Source organism: Falco peregrinus, chromosome 5 (assembly GCF_023634155.1).
Source record: "Falco peregrinus isolate bFalPer1 chromosome 5, bFalPer1.pri, whole genome shotgun sequence".
In the NCBI taxonomy this organism is placed as follows: Eukaryota; Metazoa; Chordata; class Aves; order Falconiformes; family Falconidae; genus Falco; species Falco peregrinus.
The window spans coordinates 21,039,397-21,046,283 of NC_073725.1; positions in this window are offsets into that span (position 1 = coordinate 21,039,397).

Here is a 6,887-nt window from a genome sequence, read left to right on the forward strand (position 1 = left end):
GTACACGGCTGTAGGCGAAGGTAAATGCTGAATCGTAGCAAGATTGTAGCATGAGATGGAACGAAAAGCATGAGGATTAAGCCAGCATAGGGTGTGCCCCAGTATTGATGGTTCTGTAACGTACCCATGCATAACTCACACTTTCTGTATGCAAAGTTGTAAAGGTGATTGAAGTTCATTCTTGCTTTTACCTTACAGGAAAACTTGAAATGACAGGTACCCTACACTTAGAGGAAGTCTGTGTATCTAATAGCAAATCTGTGCCAGCACCTCACAGTGCGTAAGGCAGAGACAGTCACACAAGGAATAGACACAAGACTGAAGCGTATTCCTTCCGTAATACTTCTTGCTGTGAAGAGAGATGAGATCAGCAGTGCTGGTTGGAGCAGATGTATGGAAAGAGCAACACATAGCTACTCTTTTGCATGATTTCTCAATGTTGTGCTTACTCTGAGAAATACTCTGCAACTGATACATACGCATACATCTGCACTGATGGCTACATTTTACATTGTGTTTAGCAATGCCACTGTTGGTTTCGTGGACAAGTGTGACACAAACTCACACTGGGGAATTCTTGGGTGCAAAATAGTCATCAAAGTGATCTTTTTTTCTCCTCCTAAGTTGTGGGCTCATGAGTTCTTGCTCATCCTGCTGTTTGGTGTGGAGACCTTTCCAGTTGCTCCCTGTTGCCCTTAAATGCAGGTAACTCACAGAGAAATTATCACATGGTACTTCAGGAAAAGGCTGCTTCTGTCTCAGACCTACTTCGCTACCTTCTTACTATTGCTGCAGCAGAAGGGGAAAAAAAATCCATCGTGTGCAAGATTTGTAGTAGTAACAGGTGATGCAAAATCACATTGTTCTGTCGTGTGGTTTTGCTGCTTGTGCCCTGTACAACCTAAAAGTTTTCTAGTCTAAGCTTTTTCTCAGCATCCTTTATTATTATCACAAGGAAGCAATTCAGAATTTACCCCATCCTGATGATTGTAAACTCTGACCTGTTTTTTTCTGGATGTGTTCAGGTGGGCAGAGATACAATCCCAGCCTGGCTGGTTGCACCTTTGTAAATTAGGTTGCAGGCCTGTATTTACTCAGGTGCAAGCCGGGAATGATACTGCTGCGTGTGCTGGGCAAGCTTTGATGCTTCAGGCGTTGAGGTTCGCTATGTTAATGCCAGCATGGCTTTGCGTGTGGGTGATGCTCCTTCAGATTACAGTGTTAGTATAGGTGGGGTGATGCAAACTGGGAATGAGTTTACTTTATCGCTCACAGCCCTGGTTTGCTTCAAAGCTGCTGTTTGTCTGAGTAACAGGATAATACAAGGTAATAAATACGTTTCGTCATGATTCTTGTCTCAAAAAAGGGGGTTCAGCCATTCCACATGGCGGTGGCTCTACGTGGGCACTATGTCTACCCTGCCTGTTCAGCTACTGCCGCGTGGGAGGCAGCTTCTTGCTCTTGGCAGCTGTCTGTGCAAGGCCTTGCTTTTGAAAGAAGCTGTAGCTGTTTATATTTATTCACAAGCCGACCCACCCAGTAGCACTGGTTGGAGAGGAGGGAAGCGCATACTGGACCTGAAAGAACTAGCCCTAAAAAGGCTGGGGCTGGCAAACTTCATTTTCTTCTCTTACATTTTCCAGAGCTAAGCACAGCATCCAGTGGGAGAATGCACAGCCTGTGTAGACAGTATTTCCACTTCTTTATGAAGATGTTAATTTGTGCTTGTTTTCAAGCTTTATATGTTTTTAAATAACATGAGGAAATGTTGCTGTATAACAGTAAATACCCAGCCTCTTTTTTTTTTTTTTCTCCTTCCTTAACTTATATCAGTGATACTGATGTGATTTCACTGCTTGAGCTGCAGTTGTTCTGTTGAGCTCTAACTTTCATTTAATGTTTGCTCCGTGGCCATAGTTGTTACACGCCGGGTCTGTAATAAAGCTGGTGCTAAAATTTTCAAGGCTGTGGGAGGAGTAAGAAGGGCAAGAAGGATTATGTGCCTAGAACTTTGTTCAGACTTCTCTGGCTGGTGATGTTAACTGGGTTCCCTCATCCTCATGTGGTTTTAGCTGTCCTAGGAATAAACCTGCAAAACGAGTGGTTATTTTTGCAGCAGGGAGCTTCTAATAGCAGGGCAGCCGCGGTTTAAATCTCTGGGTGGCGAGGTGCGTGCGAGTGGGACAGCGCTTACAGAAAGGATGTCAACTCTTCCCCCCCCCCAGTTTTGCAGAAACCCTGGGAGGGAATCTATATGTGAGGAGTCTACAGATGGAAGTAAATTGAATTGTGGCTATATGTTCATTTTTAAATTCTGGGGGTTTTGTGTGCACGCATTTTCTTTACCCTTTTAGAAACTCTGTGCTGACCTGAAGTGCTGGTTGGAAAAGGAAGCTGAACCTGGCCTCTGTGGGAGAGTTCACACGTTTGGGTGGCCTTTTTGCAGCGTTTTGGTGAGTGGCCTGGTGCGAGGTGAAGCTGTAGTGAGGAAATAACTGCGGCGACGTGGAAATACACCGCGGTGGAAATAAACGAGCCAACTGCCTAGCCGGTCCGCGCTCCGTGCGGAGATAATTAAGGAAACGAGCAATAACCAAAATAAGAAAACGCGTCCTGCCTGACGGGGTGGTTCGGGGGAGCCTCCCCCCCCCAGCCCCCCGGGGCGCCGTGCGGGCAGTACACCCTGCGGGCGGCGCTACCCCAGCACCCCGCTAGATGGCGCCGCGGCTCCGCGCCCTGGCCCCGCACCCCGGGGGGCGCCAGCCGCGTGCTCCGACCTGGCGAGCCGAGCGGGGGGGCGCAGCCTGGCGAGAAAGCTGTTCCTTTTCACTCCGACCGAGCAGCCTTGCGAGCGGCAGGCGTGCCGTTCCCCCTCACCAGCTAGCCGGTGCTTTTGGGGGAGGCTGGGTACCTTTCCCTTAAAAAACAAACAAACAAAAAAAACCCCCAAACAAACAAAAAAACCCCCATCACTAACCCAAACCCTTCTGCGGTCCCCTCTGCAGAACTCATTGCAATGGGCACGAAGGTGTGCTGCTCTGCTGCTGCTACAAAACGCGCGTCCTGACTGAAATAGGTGGCTTGAAGCATTGCGAGGGGTGTGAAATCTCTCCCACTGTTGCATCTCTTTCCTGGCCCGAAGGCTTCGCGTCCAAGGGCTCTGCCTGTAGCTTGCCCCTTCCCGAGCAGTTAGATTCTCATGTTGGGATGTGTGTGGTAACAATGCCGTAATGGGTTAGGCATCCTGCTGTCTTCTTCATCTGGTTGAAAAAAACCAGCCTCCGGATTATGCGACGCTGAGCTGCCTCTGGGAAACGTGGAATCATCGGTTTGTGGGTCGTATGCTAGTTTTCCAACACTGTTGAGGTTTTTAGTTTTCCCCCCTATGGCCACAAGGATGGGGTGTAACATGTAAGTTACGGCACGAACATCATTAAGGTGATGAATATGCCTGGCTTGGTCTTGCTAAGTCTTAAATGAATCTTCCTGCCTGTTAATTATAATGCAAAAGACAGCATGGGTCTTCCTAGCGACTAGCTATGATGTACAGTTCTTCAGAGCAAGTATTATTTTTGAATTGCTGAAGCAAACATTTGTCTTAAGTCGTCGGAATAAGTTTTCCCAGCTGCTGCTGGTGGAGGACAACCTCCGTGCCAGTTTGTGAAGCCAACTGCATTTCTCTGCTGAGGGCTAGAATTCCTCTGGCCTCTGGCAGAGGGCTTTGGATGTCCTTTACCAAGTGAGGTGACGGTATCTGCAGACCTCCAGTACCCTAATATGTAACACTGGTGGTGTTATCCAGCGTCACAGCATGGCACGAGGCAGGGGCTGGATCACGTAGAGGCTGTCGTTTTGATGGGGTTTGCAAAGGCTGAACCAGTTCTCTGGCCTGATTCCCAGCACGGGCACGTGAGTAGATGATCTGGCGCAATGGAGGGGGGCAGCACAGCATGGCACAAGAACACCACTCATCAGCAGCAGTATCATGAGAGGATGCTCTTGTCAAAAACTCTCAAGAGACCGTAGCTATTGTTCCAGAGTCTCATTCAGGAACTTGGAACGCATGTTTTTAAGGCACTAGACTGGTCTGGACCGCATCTTGGGTTTGAATTTCAAGGGAAACACATATGAATAAAATATAGGCAGAACCCTAAAACTGATAGCCCTCTTTATCTGCTGTAAGTGGATAATGTGAAGCCAGTTAATAAGCTGGGTGCATTAGAACCTGCTTGTGCTATGCAAAGGTGTCCGCAGGATTATCTGAGCTAGTACAGACATATGTGATTTTGCGTGTGTGAGAAAAATATATTGTACATCCTTCAGTTTCTCTCTGCCTTGGGTTGTTTGTGTGTCTAGACTGGGTCTTTCTTCTGTCCTCTTACGTGTGACTGTAAGCACTTGAGAGACTTCTGATGGGAACCGGATCCTGATTTCCTTCCATTCTTCCCTGTACTGGCTGAATTCCCCTTTTGGTGACTGCACTTTAAAGACCTTCCATGTGTCAAATGTGAGGCATACATTCTAGTGATACCTACACAGTTAAAGTTTGTATTTTTTCTTCTGGCATTTGTTCCTGTGGGAATGGTGCAGCATGAAGATGCACAGTGGTGAAAAACAGACAGCAAAGCTCAGAGGATATGTTGTGAGAAGACACTGTTGGGCAGGTCTCTTCCTCTTTGCTGTGTGTTTGTAAACATTTTGAGATGTCTGGTGTCTGTTCAAGAAGTAGGTAGAATTTTAGTGTTTATCGAAGGGAAATAATATCAAGGTTGGTTTTGGGTTTATTTGGTGGGTTTTTTTAGTGTGTCAAACAAGCTGAAAAATTTATGCAAAAACCTGTAGGTTATTATACAATAAGGATTTTTTTTTTAATCATTTCCATCACTATCTTTCATTTCCGTTCTGCACGTAACTCAGGGTGACTTCTCTTTAGGTAGTGCAGCTCTTCATACTGGAGCCTCTCTCTTAATGCGGACAAAGATCCTGGCTTCTTTTGTGCATTCAGAGCTGCTGCTGAAAAGCTCTCTTTGGTAGTTGGCTTTTGTGATGTATGAAAGTGCTAAATGATTGCCTGGAAAAAGTCTTTGCTTGTCCTTCTGCCCTGCTCTCCTCCCCTGGCAGTTCCGTGTCAGCTCAAAAAGTGGGTTTGCCAATGCTTTTAGATTGTGTCAGGGCTATTGTGAGGAATTTGGCAATATGAAATGCCACTAATTGAGATGGAGGTTGTGAAAGCACTTCCCATAAGATATTAGGTTAAACTCCATTTCTGTGTTTCGTGGGGAGGGTCTTTCACTTCACACAGCATATGATTGCTCATCGCTGGGGGTCTGCAGTGTCCCAACAGTACGGAGAATAATAAGATCACAAATACAAGTAAGTTGGTTTTTTTGTTTTTTGTTTTTTTTGGGGTTTTTTTAATCAGATCTTTGAAAGCACTGGTAGCATCACTGAAACAGGTTTCAGAGAGCTTTGTTGACTCCATAGAAGTACCATGAGGTTTTACTCTGTCCTGAAGCTGAGAGCCTGTTGCCTTGGTATCCACGTTGCAGATGATACCACTTCATATTCTCCGGCCCTTGTGATGCTAAAAGACAAAGAAATTAGGTCAAGGAACATTAGGGGTGAGTTATCTTGATTTTCTAAGTTTAACAGAAAACTCTGTAGAGTTTATTGCACTGCCCTTCTGTCTGTGTAGAATTTTCCATTTTAAAGAGGAAAAATTGTAATTGCAAACGTGGATAGTGATCATCTCGAAAATCAATTTGATTTTGATTTTAATGGCTACACTAATGTTTTTGCCCATTGTAATTTAATAGCTATAGTGACCTTCCTCATAGGGATAACAGACTGACTCACTCTGTAGAGCCACATAGACATGCCTGCGCTCGCTCACATTCGATTACATGGGTATCTGAGGAGCTACTGCTTAGTTTGGTGTAGCCTCCTCACATGCACTAGTAGAATCTGCTGCAAACTGTTGGGATTTTTATGTGCAGAAGAGGAACTGTGGGTCCTAGACTGTGAGAGAGATTTTCTGCCTTAAACTGCAGTAAATGAACCATGAGTTGCTGAGTTTCGATAAAGATACAGAGCTGACCTCTGCAAAAGACAAAACAGTAGAGAGCAGGGGAGCCCAGCAGTCAGAGTCATGAAGTTGGTGTGAGGATGCTGCACTTAATTTTTTTTAATGGTTTGGGTTTTGGGTTTTTTTTGTTGGTTTTTTTTTAGAAACAAAGCAACAAAACAAAAGATGGCTCCTAAGATAATAGTGGAGGCAGCCTGAAGAAGGAAGGTGGCTAGATGCCAGACCTGTGGGAAGAGTCCTTGTGATTGCAGAGATGAAGCAAAACAAGCCAGTATCAGCCTGCTGGTGGCCTGAGGGTGTATGTACGTGCTGTGGTAGCTGGTTGGAAGAGTTACCAGTGAGTAAGAGAGCTGGACCTGTGAGCACAGGACCTGAGAGGCTTGGTGGTGTCTGGGTGCAAGGAGAAGAAAATGAGATACAGGGGGTACAGTAGTAGATAAAAGACTGACAGATGTAAGCCTCTAAGTACTTATTTTTGGTGAGAGCAGAGTCAGGGAAGTGACCCAGTTTATTAATAAAAGTCTGTCTTGGTTAAGGAGCAGGGCACGTGTATATGCAGAGTCATGTACAATTATGCAAACATTTGAGTTTTTCAGAAACACGGTTGTAGTGTCAAGGCCAGCAGGTTATTAACAGAAACGTGTAATTAGCATTGCAACAGTCATATGAATTACTGGTGAAGGACCTCAGTAGGATTGCAAATGGATTTTGGGAAGAGAGATTGTAAAAGAAAATCACATTCGAAGAGGTGTGCTATTCAAGACAGATTAGTGAAGCTACAGGTATCGATAATCCTGTGTTC